Genomic DNA, 14,963 nt, shown 5'->3' with positions numbered 1-14,963 from the left:
TATAAATACACATCTGAACATATGGGTCTAATAATTATCTAAAAATCATGTGGAGGGTCTACTGCCTCCTCAATGTCTACATTAACATCTATTAGGTCATACATTCATCATTCATTCATTCATTACTCAAAACATGATAAGAGCCATGACTAATATCTATCATAAAACCATTCTTATGACCAACAAATAACCAAAGATATATCAATGATATAACAACCATGAAAGCCACATAATAACAAGTACATTTACACATAAAACACAACAGGAAAATATCTCTTCTTAACATATGCAAAATCTAACCAAGCCAGGGACCACCAGACCATAGATTGGGATGAACTAAATGTTTCTTTCATCCAATCACCCCCGTGCCATATTCCAAGCATGAATATGGGACTCTGAACAAAACCAATCAGAGCTTCCTCATGGTTTACCATGTATCCCACCATGGGATTCCTAGGCCCAAAACCATCACCAATACAACCAGTCTTTACCACAATCCACACTGAATCACTAGTCCCTAAACAAGCATGGATGCCTCCGGATATCTCCACCTACACCATAAGGAATTTTCCTGTCTCTTAGTCTCTAGGATTTACTATATATACGATCATCTAAAGGTTGAGGATTCCTAGGCCTAATCAGGACTCCACCCTCCAGGCTTTACCATATATCCCTCCATTCATCGGTCGATGATTCCTAGGCTTGATCAAGGGCACACGCTTCTATGTTTTACCGTATATCCCTCCATTCACTAGTAAAGGATTCCTATGCCCACCAAGGAACACAAAATTTAGCTTTACCACAATCCCAATCTAGTCTAGGGATTCCTAAGCCTTGTGTTCTTTCTTCCAGAGACCACCTCACTTAGTTTTGAAACCATTCTGTAATCCAGCTTAACCAAATATAAGAGAACCCATCAAACCATGGCTATTTGAAAATGGAAAGGCAAGGTTGAAGATCATTATCACATGTCAAAAAGCCCATGCCAATGGTAACAAGAGAACCAAATACACATGTGCATGTACCGTGCATGCTAAATGTAGCAAGGAAAACACAGATGAAAATCGATACCATAAAATAATTTCATTGTAACTGCTTGATCTTTGCTTTTCCTTTCCTTATTGGTCCTTCCTTTGTTCTCCTTCATGGAATGCTAAAGCACTCCAGGAAAAATCTAAGTGTCCAAGAATATGATAGATAAAATAGAGAGAGAGCTCCATCATAGAACTGTCAAAAACTTCTGAACTGATCCTCAGAAGCCTTTTTATTCTTGAAGCCTCTATTTTCTTCATTTTCAATTATTTCCTTCAATTTCCTCCTCACATGCAACCTGTGACCTTTCAACTTCCTTTTCTCCTAATTTCCTTTATTTTCATAAATAAAATTCCAATTAATGGCACTTTGACATTTTAGAGACTTTGCCATTTCCTTTTCCAATTTCCTTTAGCCATAATAACCGAAATGAACACCCACTAGGATGTTTTTCCCACCATTGAAATCGGAATATGTGTCCCATGACCTTGCTTATTATTTTTTCTTTATTAACTTTATGACAAAGAATTTTGATCAAGGTTGTTACACCAACTCAAAAAAAAAAATTGTCGATACAAACTAATGAGCAAAGGTAATGTTTCTGAACAAGCAATGATGAGACAAAAATTGAATGAACACTTGTTAATAAAAATCACACCACCCAACTAAACTCATAACACTCAGGACGAGTATGGAAAAGTTGCCACCACAAATAACACTTCTACCAACAGTAAAATCAAGTCTACAGCTCCAGAAGTGTCAGGCAACGCCACTCCTCCAGACACTTCGGCAATGTCGGCTGCACTGGATTATAATATACTAGAAGAAATGAAGAAATCTTGCACAAATATTTCGATCTTGAGCTTACAAGCATAGCCAGCCAGTGGGAACTACTTCTTTAAGCCCTTGACCAACCTTCATCAAGTGATAATGCTTATTCTTCACAAAAGAGATCTGGTAAGTCTTCTAGTCCCTTGGAATTAGTTCTTAACGCATTGACATTAGAAGCTAACACTCTATAACCTCCATTTTTATTAACTTTCAAAAATTTTAATTACAATGTTCGCAATTGTTTATTTCATTCCGTTGCATCCATAAACATAATTATATTATTTGTTGCTAAGAAAATTAATGCTAAATGCAATAAGATTGATGCACATATAATTCAACTAGATAGGTCTCTTGTCCAAGCTATTACTGAACTCAAAAACGTTCTTATCCTACTATCATCTAAACATCGATTTCTTTTTTTGCTCAGGCAAGAATCGGACCTTCTATTCAACTAAATCAACAAAGAGGGTACATAATATACATGATGGCATATGCCACATGCGCACTCACATTACAATCCACAAAGCTTAGGAGTGGCTCCCTTGGAAATACAGATAAAACAAGTACTGCAAATTTGAGTCGTCACTCCCCATCCGTGGAAATCAGCGGATTTTAGGGATATCGACCGACCTATATGCACCAGGATTACCCACTTGGAGTGGGTGGTATTCACATTATACCTGGAGCCACGTGTCACTTGATCAATGGCTTTACTAAAAATCCGCTTGTGGTTGAGCTGACGCTTGATTATGCGGGAAACTATGGAAAAACCATCACGATCCCACCACCAACCAGCCCGATCAACCTTAGCTCTTGATCTTCTGCCATGAGATCCGATGGTGGTGATGGATATCGACCAGACTAAATGCACATTAGTTACCACTCGATGAAGGCAGTATTCCTTATTTTTCTGGAGCCATGTTTTGCATGAACAATGGCATCAGAGTCAATTCCGAAAATCCACTTATGATAATGGGGATGCCCGATAACCCAAGCAATTGTAGTAAAACTACCACAGTCCCACCGCCAACAAGCATGACCATCCTCAGCCCTAGATCTGCTTCCACCCGATCTGACAGCTGAAAAGGATATCGGGTTGAAGAGATGTGCGGGAGATACCCATCCGATGAAGGTGGTATTCTCAACCTGTAGAGAGCCATGTATAACTCCTTTTGTGGCATAGGAGGCTTTCTAGTGAAACCACTTCCGGCACCATCGGGCTTTTGATAACTCTAGTAATGGCTACAAAACAACCATTTTCTAAGTGTTATAGACATTTTTGTGCCTTACAGCATGAAGCATGAAATGTCAGTAATCTAAGGGATCCAAAGTCCCTAAACATGTTGTTCCTACCCCTAGAGGAACAAGGTCAGCAAACCACATCACTGAATATCAGTTCTCCACCTGAAAACACTCAAAAACAAGCTAATTCTGGATCATGACAACTGCTCCACTAAGCATCTGCACTGAATGTCAAGAGCTCCACTGTCTACCTGCGCTAAATGTCAACTACAAGGAAGGCCACCTGTGCTGGGCGAGTTTGGACAAGTGGCACAGTCATTCTTCAAGGTGTCAATGCCCAGGAAGCTTCCAAAATGACACTTGGATCAGGGAATTCGACTGGTGATGAGTAAGAGGGTCTAGATCTCCAAGTGGAAGCAAGAACCTCCAAGTGGACTCAAGAACTGAAGAATAACTGAAGTGGGAGAGGACACTAGTCAGCTTCATTCCAGCTACAAGCTAACTCATCCTTTCTCCAAAACTCCTATATATAGAGCTCTCTCATGAAGTCTAGGGAGGCTGGAATCTTGTGAATGTAAGGAAGTGCTGTTGGTTTGAGTTTAGAACTATTGGGTGATTTGTTTTGAAGGAGGTGAAGAGGAGATTTCTTTCTGCTGGGAGGTGATGCTGGATTGGGCCTTTTATGGTTGTATTACTTCCTGAACTTTACTTCGTCCATTAATAAAGCATTTGAGGTTCTTCTATATGCATGTGTCTCGATGATGTGTTGTTGTACTTGTGTATTTGATTTATTCTAATCCTTGAATCAATTATGAATGTATGCTTCTTGTAGTTTCCCTCTCTTATTATTTTGCAGGATCTTGGTGTAGCTGGGCCAGTGAAAGAGCAAGGAGCTGGGAGCAGGCAGCAAGGAGAGAAGATTAGATCAATCATTAGCGGAAGACATCGGTTAGTGGATCTCTTCCTCCTCTCTCTTACATCTCATAAAGAAGTAATCTCAAATAGCTTTGCTTTGATTGTTGCTGAGGTACTATCACCCTTAGAGTGGGATAGGGTCATTCCGTATTGGATACTTTTCCCAACAACAAATTGGCGACTCCGCTGGGGATCGTATCTTGTTGGTTGTTTGTGTTTTTGCTATTCATTTCATAAACACAGGGAGTACCGAATCGAACTGCATTTGAATCTTTCAAATGCAAAGTAGAGGGCAGCTACTCTAGCTCAGTTTCTAGGCCTGTTTATGATTTGAAGAGCTGATCCAAAAGGACTCTGAACAGCTCTTAGTGATAGCTTTTCATCCTCCTTTTCATCCCTTAGTGTGTACTTGACTGATAGCTTCTGATTTGGCCAAAAACTATGAATTTTTGAGCAATCTGTGACCCGGAAACTGAGAAAAATGAAAGTTTATCTCTTCAGTGCAGGCACTGTGAAGGCAGTCTGCATTTCAGCACAGATCCCGAAGGGGCTACCTGCGCTGAATGTCAAACTGACAGTGTACTACCTGCGCTGAACCAGTTTTGCCTAGTGCTACTGGGGTTCCCTCCTGTTTATTGCCCTGTTTTCACCCTTGTTTTTGCAGCTTGTTATCTGTCAATGTACCTATCTGAAACCAACTTTCCTTACCACTATTCCGCCTCGGTTGTATAAAGAAACTGTAATTGTTCTTTGTGTATTTCGTATATCATTTTCAGTTTCCCATAACGAAAAGTGAACTAGTCTTGCTGTGACCTCTTAGATCTAGACCTGTGATAAGTGTCGTTTTGATCTTAAGAGTTAGTTTGTTTGCTGTTCATAGCTGATTGAGCTTTTGCTTTCATCATATGGTTTGAATTTATATATTTCTAGTGTCGAAACAAGTAAATCTTAAGGTGTCTTTTGATTTTGGACAAGCTTGTTTGCTTTCACTTGAAATTGAATTCAAAGTTATACAACAACTTTCTTTTTTGTATTACATCAACATTAAGAAAGAGAAAAGAAATACCTGCATTGTGCATGTGCATTTTGACAGTTTGCATGTTGATTTAGAAAAAGTGCATTAGTGTGTGCTCTATGATCTGTGTGAAAAGATGATGTCTTTCTTTTCCCTCAGTAGTTAAGATTTTCAAAGTTGAAAGATTGAAAAGCTTGCTTATCATCTTAGACTGCATTTAGGAGTGTTACTATACATCTCGTGGTGATCCATAAAGGCAAACTGCTAAACAAGATCAACCTTAAAATAAATTGAATTTACATAACAACGCATTGAAACATAACGCAAACACATAGAGGTCTAAGCTAGAGACGTGTTCCGGCGTCGTTAAACGTGATATCTTAGCGTTGAGTGGTTGGGTGATTCCTCCACGGTGAAGCGATAAGTATCAATACGGACTTGTGCTCCCACGTACCGTCGCGTATATATTGGGAGACCCCTATAGGAACAAAGCCTTTATCCATAGGAAACCATGTCGGCCGCCCTACTGATCGCAATGCAGTGAACACAGCATTCACGAAGATCGACCACTCGTACCGTAAAACGTATTCTGTGGTTTTGCGAAAAGTTTGGCACACCCTCTGCCTAGAACTCCAGAGTAGTTTCTTTTGGCCTTTTTCAAACTCTATAACTGAAAAAGTCCATCCGAGCATTTGTCACTTCGGGCTCGTTAAAACATCGAAGGAGACTAGAGTCATCTTTAGCTTTTTCTCGACTCTTAAAAGTGAAAAAGCAAGTTGTGTCTAAAGCGTCGTTATAAAATTTATTTTAAACGGAACATAATCACCTCCTATTCCTGCGTTGATCTGTAGGTTGAGAACATGGAACGCCCCAACCAAGGAATTCCACATGATGGAAATCCTAGTCCTTTCTCCTCTTGGGGAGAAGTTGGTGCGCCCCACATGGCCACATTGTCGCTTCCAAGACTGACAATTGGCCTACCTATTTGGCTTTTCTCAACCAATGTAGTTCAGAACACCATGGTTCCTGAACAATCGAGTCAACAGTCAGATCAGTCTAGAGCTGCCCACCAGCCTTCTACTTCCTATAACTCTTCCTCCAATCCTTCATCTTCGCAAGGTAGATCCGGCAAAAGCCAAGCTCCCATGGAGAAGAAGGAGAAGAGGAAGAAAGAGAAGAAGAAGAAGGAGCCTAAGGCCACTGGGGGCAAGCAAAAGACATCTGACAAAAATCCACACACAGCACAGACCGGGCGTAAATCGCCATGTGTCATATGTAGAGGAGACCACTTCCATAGATATTGTCACTGTATTCCCCGGATACTAAGGGACTGGTCCCCTCGGTTGCACAATTCGGGAGCATCAACCTCTGATAGTCATGTTGAATGCTTACCGTCAACCAGCGAAAGTGAAGGTTCAAGACAAAGAGGGGGAGCAAGATTCCCCTGCAGACTGTGTGAAGGCGATCATGCCATCCACCGTTGTCCCTTCTTAGATGAAGCGAAGAGAGTTTTGGAAGATCGTCCGGTTTCACCGTTGAGACTTCCTCCTGGATACAAAAAACTCGTGCCAAGTCCTTCGTTGGTTGAGAATACAGCTGGCCCACTCAAGTGGTCCGCTGAAGCGTCAGTCATTGAAAATGAACCTACTGAATCCAGACCAGACGAAAGTCCAAAGGTCGAAACGGCAGTTGACCCGGTTCTTCCTTCAGAGGTTTCATCCTCAAATGACACCGTCACTGAAGATTCATCTTCAAATGACACCCTCACTGAAGAGAATAAGGATGACACCATCCAGATTCTTTTCATCAACACAGACTTTGATGAGCGTCAGGGAAATGCGCCCATTCCTTTATCACAGGAAGGAACATCGTCAGGGTCATATCCGGTCGTGTATTCGGTCCCACCACCAAGCAACCTGGTTGTATCCTTTGATTGGAACCAACTAGGCAGACCCCGGTTGCCAGCCAGTATACCATTCAGAATCATAGTCCAAATCTACAGAATGGTAATGGCTGGCACTATCATTGATGAAGGGGCATCTGTGAGTATCCTTTCCTCTATTGCTTGGAAAGCACTGGGTTCCCCGGCGCTTTTGCCTGAGATAAGAAATCTCTCGGGTTTTGATAAAGGAACCAGTCGACCATTAGGGATCCTCCCCAATGTACCTGTTACATTGAAAGGGAAGACCGTTCAAATGAACGTGATGGTCGTTCAAGGACCCTTGGATTATAACCTACTCCTTGGACGAGACTATATATATTGCATGGGAGCTATAGTCTCCTCACTCTTTAGAGTAATGTGTTTTCCACACGAAGGAAGAATGGTCAAGCTCGTAGACCAACTTTCATTTCCAGGATCACGCATCGCAAATAGTCATATACCAACCCTGAATGGTCTATTCAATCAAGAAATGTCTCCACCCCCAGTCCTTCTTCCCGATGAGTGCGAGTGATTCGGAAAGATGGGACTGGAACCCAGGGGGCATGCATCCTGGTCTGCTTCGGGCAGAGAAAACCCTGGGTATAAGGTAGAATTTCCGCGAGAGAATTTGACTAGTCCGTACCCCGTCCGTGGATGGAAGAGGGGTTGTTCTAGAATAGGATTCTTTTGTCAAGGTTACTTGTTTGACAAAGGTCATTCACCATTGTCTACTTCGGTAGACAGTGCCGAGGAAATGTTTTAGTTTGAAGGTGTTAACGAAACAATCCTTGGGTAACCAGAAAGAGGCAAGCCTCCCTCAATAACACCAATGTTTTGTCTTTGAGTAGTGTTCTTCTCTTGTCGCAAGTAGCTGCTCTCTTGTCGCAAGTAGCTGTTCTCTTGCGATCTTGCAAAAGATCTGTTAAAAGTTGGGCTGACGGGAAGACAAGTACCGCATAAGACCCGTTAAAAATAACGAGAAGACAAGTATCGTTAACATTAGACTGGCAAGACGACAAGTAGCTGTGAACACCCAAAGAAAAGCAGAGGTGGGGGAGAGGAGGGGCAGCCTTGAAATTGTACTTTATACCTGGGGGCATGCAAACCTTTTGGAGTGCAAGCTAAGAGCGGTTATTTATCTGTTTTTTGGGATTAGTCGTTTCCTAACTTACATAAAGAAAGGATGTGGGGCAAAGGTCAAAATTTGCCAAATTAGGAGCATAGCTTCGTGAGATAAAGCTCCATAAAAAATAGCTATCTCACAGGAGACATTCTTACCTTATGACTGGTATAATCGAGCAGTTTTACCGCGGAATTTATGCTCGTTTAAAAATAGAAAAGTGAGATCCGAGCAGTTTTAGCACATAGTTCATGCTCGTTAAAAAATAAACATAAGATTGAGCATTCAAGCTCATTAAAAAATGAACATACCCCGGTAAATAACCACTGTGATCGTAAATTTATTAGCCATAAAAAGCCTTGGTCGTGTTTGCACCCGCCACCTCCACTGTCATTTGGCCGATCGTTCACTTCCATATGATTGTTTACCCATTTTGAGGAACAGCTGCGAAGAGTGATTTCACCTAGCCATCCTTGTGACACTGCCGTGATTGGAAAATTCCAACCTGTACCTGGAATCTGCTGCTATCCCTGTTTATCACTCGTTCCTCAAAAGACGAGTCTTCTTTGAGCTCTTTTCATCTGACTCGTAAAATATGAAAAGTTTGCCGAGTTTTGGCCTTCCAGCTCGTTAAAGTGACCGGAAGAGCTATCCCTCCTCTAGATTTTAATATTTTTGGACCTGAGGGATTATTACACAAAAAGGTCGAGCGCTTGTTTTATTCGGCTCGTTGAAGTTATCGAAAACTCATCCCTTCTGTATTGTTTTATACTTTTTCGGACTTAAGGGATTAGATGACGAAAAAGGAATTTTGGAGTTAACTTTCTGTACCTTTTCAGACTCTCTAAAAATGAAAAGGACCGAGTTTTCCTTGTCGTTAGACTCGTTAAAATGATTAAATAGCGACAAACTTGTCTTTAGACGAGAACGATTTTCCCTATCGCTAGGCTCGTTAAAACATAGCGATGGGCTTGCCCGAAGGGCAGGTTATAGAACAAGCATATGCTATCCTCCTCAAGCTTGACAAAAATAAAGAGGTACTGGTCAGAAATGACTGGGGAAAAATTGGGAGAACCTCAAAGCTTTAATGGTAGCAAGTCGCTCTTGAACATGACACTTTTCCTCCGTATCACATCGGTTTGGGTTGTTCCATTCACCGGTCTCATCACCATGGTCTCGCCAAACCATCCACATTTGGGGTAATGCTACCGATCCATCGCATCAGTGTCGTTATCATGTCGTTATATGTTCAAGAAATGTTGTTCAGAAAGAGTCAACCATGTCCCATCCACTGCCATACATTATCCTTCATCCACCCATGATCGCCACCCTGAATCATATGTCACAGATTGTTTTCACCTCCACTAAAATCATTAGCTCCGTTCCGTGTCACTGATGTGGGATTCATTAAGGCCCTCCTTTGACGGATCGCTTCTTGTCGACTTCAGCTCATTATCCAAGAAGTTGATCTAGGAACACCCCCCTCAGTACTTTGAAGCTTGCATGCCTCAATGGCAAGTTTCTCACTTCCGGCGACAGGTATACATCAATGACCTTCGACCAGAAGATTTTGCGTGGTGTTCGACGCCAAGTCCTTTATTCACACCACGTGAATTGTACTGCCGTACCTTGAGGGTCATTATCATTATCGGTGATTCCTCTCGCGCTTGTTAACGGTTTACATCATTGACCGGTAAGCAAGCGATGTCTTTCCATGTTCGACTTCAGCGCAATTCTCACATGGATCGACTTGTACTTAGAGTGAAGATTGAACGAGTTTGAAGACCCCAGATCTAGTTTCATCCATCCGGGCTGCGATATATATTCAGGAAATATAAAGACATTTGACATGTACATCATTGCAGCAGATGATCATCCTACTCAAAGGATGATAATTTCAGCAGAGAATTATCAGTCTACCATCAGACGATCGTATGTTCTATGTACTAAAATGAATTTATAAAGCTGAGCATGGGAATGCCCGCCTCAGCTAGATCATGAAAGCAGAATGAAAAATAATGTATTGTATTGTATTTTATTACAGGTCACCTCTCAGCGATTGAATGAACTTCGGATCCTCCTGATAAAGCATTTCACCCGATAAACAACCTCATACTTTAGGGGGCAACTGTTATAGACATTTTTGTGCCTTACAGCATGAAGCATGAAATGTCAATAATCTAAGGGATCCAAAGTCCCTAAACATGTTGTTCCTACCCCTAGAGGAACAAGGTCAGCAAACCACAGCACTGAATATCAGTTCTCCACCTGAAAACACTCAAAAACAAGCTAATTCTAGATCATGACAACTGCTCCACTGAGCATCTGCGCTGAATGTCAAGAGCTCCACTGTCTACCTGCGCTGAATGTCAACTGCAAAGAAGGCCACCTGCGCTGGGCGAGTTTGGACAAGTGGCACAGTCATTCTTCAAGGTGTCAATGCCCAGGAAGCTTCCAAAATGACACTTGGATCAGGGAATTCGACTGGTGATGAGTAAGAGGGTCTAGATCTCCAAGTGGAAGCAAGAACATCCAAGTGGACTCAAGAACTGAAGAATAACTGAAGTGGGAGAGGACACTAGTCAGCTTCATGCCAGCTACAAGCTGACTCATCCTTTCTCCAAAACTCCTATATATAGAGCTCTTTCATGAGGTCTAGGGAGGCTGGAATCTTGTGAATGTAAGGAAGTGCTGTTGGTTTGAGTTTAGAACTATTGGGTGATTTGTTTTGAAGGAGGTGAAGAGGAGATTTCTTTCTGCTGGGAGGTGATGCTGGATTGGGCCTTTTATGGTTGTTTACTTCCTGAACTTTACTTCTTCAATTAATAAAGCATTTGAGGTTCTTCTATATGCATGTGTCTCAATGATGTGTTGTTATACTTGTGTATTTGATTTATTCTAATCCTTGAATCAATTATGAATGTATGCTTCTTATAGTTTCCCTCTCTTGTTATTTTGCAGGATCTTGGTGTAGCTGGGCCAGTGAAAGAGCAAGGAGCTGGGAGCAAGCAACAAGGAGAGAAGATTGGATCAATCATTAGCGGAAGACATCGGTTAGTGGATCTCTTCCTCCTCTCTCTTACATCTCATAAAGAAGTAATCTCAAATAGCTTTGCTTTGATTGTTGCTGAGGTACTATCACCCTTAGAGTGGGATAGGGTCATTCCGTATTGGATACTTTTCCCAACAACACTAAGGAGAAGCTCTGGAGCCACTTTCTGGTTTTACGCTCTTCCTTCTCTGCCTTCCATTCCTTTGCAAGGTCCAGAACTTAGCCTGTTTGTAATTTGAGCCCTTAACTTCCGTAATCTGAGATTTCTGCTAGCTGATTCCCCTTGGAGTTTTGGTAATGCTCCCTATCTGAACATCGATTTCACCAGTGCATAAACATATTAATTGTGGAAATCTAGGAAGCCTACAATGTATTGCTAAGTATAGACTAGTCAAACAAACTACATGGGTACTTTGCTACTGAATGTTCATATTTATGGATTATGTATAGAGGAAGGAATAACCAAACCTGGGGGGAATCACAACCTTCAATAAAACACAATGTTACATCCTTCGAAGGAAAATTTGAGCTTGTTGCTTTTGCATATTTGATTTTTGGAAATTTCGTTTTGGAGACTAACCTTGGCTTCTACCTTGCTCAACTTCCCGAGTCCCACTAGACACATAGTTGGAAATCCTTCCTAGTCCAACTAGCGGAAATGGCCTATGTACAGTAGATAGTAGTAGTACTAGTGTAGGGCATAAGTCTTATATTCCTAATGTCTGGATTTTTTATTTTGACAGTTCCAAGACACAGGAGGGCTCTAGAGCTGGTTATGTTTTAGTAGACCCGTAATGGAGGAAACACATGATCTCTTGTCGCTTGCAATTTAAGTGCACTAATAACACTGTAGAATATGAAGCACTCATATTAGGCTTATAGAAAGCCACTGACCTCAATGTTAGGTCTCCTAAATCAATATGTGACTCTGAGATCATCGTACGATAGGTAAAAAATACTATACACTATGTGTCACCTAATTTGAAAAGTTATCAATAAGAGGCATGGCATTCGATTTCTCAAATCCAAGCTTTCAATATTGTATATGTTCCTAGAATGCATAACGTAGCTACGAATGCATTAGCAAATGTTGTTGCTAGGTTGTCACCACTTGGGGACAATTTTCCTATTGAAATTGTTTATAAGCTATCCATCCTTAACAATTTCACTAATTTGTGCATTTTGAATGATGACCAACAAATACTACATTTCATGGCAAACACTTATGTGTTCAAAGATGCATCCATTGAAAAAGATGAGCACCACAAAAAGTTGCAATATGCAGCTTGAGAAAGCAAAGAGAAAACCATTCCTAAGGGCAAGGTATCATCAAAGAAGTTCTATGAATTGCAGAATCGCCTTAGAGGACCAGGCAATGTCAAAACCCGCAGTTCAACACTATCGCATGAGAATATCAATATTGGAATAGAGAAACATATAAATTTTGTTAATCTCAATACTTGTTGCACACCTCAAGAGCAACAATACTTTATCCACGTTTTCAAGTAATACCGAGATATCTTTGCGTGGACATACAATGAGGTCAAAAATTATGACATGCGAATAATAGAACATGTTATCCAAATAAAGTAAGGGGCGAAGCCTTTTTAGAAGAAGCTGTGGAAGGTACATCTGATGCTTGAGCCCCTCATTCAGAAGGAGTTAAGGAAGCTATTGGAAGCTCAAATAATCTATAATGTGTGACATTTGACATAGGTTTCTAATTTGGTCCCAGTAAGGAAAAAGTCAAGGGAAATAAGCTTGTACGTATATTTTCAAAATCTCAACTGTGCCTTAAACAAAGACAATTATCCATTGTTGTCAAGGGAGCAGATATTATAGACAATATCATGGTTAGAAATGTTTTCTCCGCTTGACATGTTTTTTGGTTATAACTAGGTTCTAGTCTTAGTTAATGATATACTAAAAATAAATTTTCAAATGAAGTGGGGCATGTTTTGTTTTAGAAGAATTCCTTTTGGGCTGGTTAATGTCAGTGCAGCCTTCCCACGTGCGATGGAAGTTGAATTCTATAGCTTGATCGGTCAGAGCATGGTGGTGTTCCTCGGTGATGTCACAATTTTTTCTAAGAGTAGATCCAACCACTTGTGTCACCTAAATCAAATCTTTGAGCGATGTCGAAAATATGGGATATCTCTTAATCCCACGAAGAGGATTTTTTTAGTGTCTGAGGGAAATATCTTGAGCCACATGATAGTAAAAAATGGGATTAACGTGTGTTATAAGACATTTTGTCACTGTCCCTGTACTCCCCATCCACGATCCTGGAGGACCTATATAGCTTACCTGACATGCTTTCCTATCATGAAGTAACTCCCATTGTGTCCCTCTTCATGAGCAGAACAATTCCCTTTTGCACCATTTCCCACAAATCTTCTCTTTATCCCAGTTTACAAGACCAGTGCTAATGACCTATGTCCTCCTTGTACCGATATGTAGGGATTACAATTGTCCCTAGTGCCGATCAGATCGGCTAATCCCTTTCCCAGTCGCACCGATCCTGTTTTAGAAAGTGTTTTAAATATGGATCCGAAGCTTCCAGCTCGAGAATCTTCGTAACGAAAGTCTGGTAAATGGTTAGGCTAGCTGGAGTTGAGGAGGTCAGTTTGGGCTCCTTTCCCCTATTAGGATGGAACTAATCTAAGAGATAAGGCCTTCTCCGATGAGAAGAGGAACCATCTCCCCTCCATCCAAGCTATATAAACCTCTCTTTTTTCCCAAGCACAAGCTAGCTGGTAGTCCTAATTAAGTTCTAGCTGAAGTTTTGTTTTTGTTGGACACCTAATCCTCAATGGGTTAGTGTGGAAGCCGAATGGACAAAAGGAGTCCAAGAGACCTTGGGATATGAAACCCAACGGTCACATATTGTACTATAAATGTAAATCATTTGTTAATAAAAATTGCACTCTCATGTTTTATCTTTCATATTTCTCTTGATGCCCATGTGTGTTTAACATGGTATCAGAGTGAGCGATTGTTGGTCCTTCTCCAATTTAAGCCACTAATTTTTGTGGTCATTTTCTATGAGTTTGTTTCTAAACCTCAGCGTTATCTAGACTCTCTAAAATCTGCAACTGTTAGAATGCAAGACCTAAATTGGGCTCTCTGCCCCACTAAATCTTGCTATTAATCATTCACCTACCGCTACACCTTATTATAGCCTGCCCCAAGTAGTGTCATATACGTTTTTGATATTGTTTACGCCCTCTGTCAGGACTGTGCCCTCTGTCAAGAGACCTGCTACAAGCGCTGCCTCTGTGTGTGTCTTCTGTGCATAATTTTCTGCACCCTGGGCTCTTTGCCATAATAATTTTCTGTATCCTCTCTGTGCCTTTCAGAAATTACAACACTGACATTTCTATTACCCTTGCTAGACCTGCACTCTGTGCATTCTCTCATGCAAATAACACTCATATTCTACATTTTCTAAATGTTGTCCTCTCTGTCTACTGCATAGCCTTCCTACCTAAATTCAGAAAGTGTTGAGAGAGGGACGGCTTCAGCACTGGAATATTGTCTGAAGAAGTTTCAGTGGAATATTGTCATGCTGCATTGAACAGTTGATTTGTGCGTTGCTCCTGCTTTGTAAGAAACGCAAGTATTCTAAATTTGTGCGCTACTCCTGTTTTGTAAGAAACACAGGTATTCTAAATTTGTACGCTGCTCCTGTTTTTTAGAAAAAAAAATGCTAGTTTGAAGTTTATTTTGGCACATAACAATGCGATGAATTGTTACGCGGCTCAGACTTTACTGTCTATTGGACTAACCTCGGCGATACACAGTTTGAGCCACCGGCATGCCGTCCATTGCCTCG

The sequence above is a fragment of the Pinus tabuliformis genome, chromosome 1_2 (genome assembly GCF_031772625.1).
Source record: "Pinus tabuliformis cultivar Carrire ecotype Pingquan chromosome 1_2, CPIR1, whole genome shotgun sequence".
Classification (NCBI taxonomy): domain Eukaryota; kingdom Viridiplantae; phylum Streptophyta; class Pinopsida; order Pinales; family Pinaceae; genus Pinus; species Pinus tabuliformis.
Note: the sequence above shows the minus strand (reverse complement) of the source record.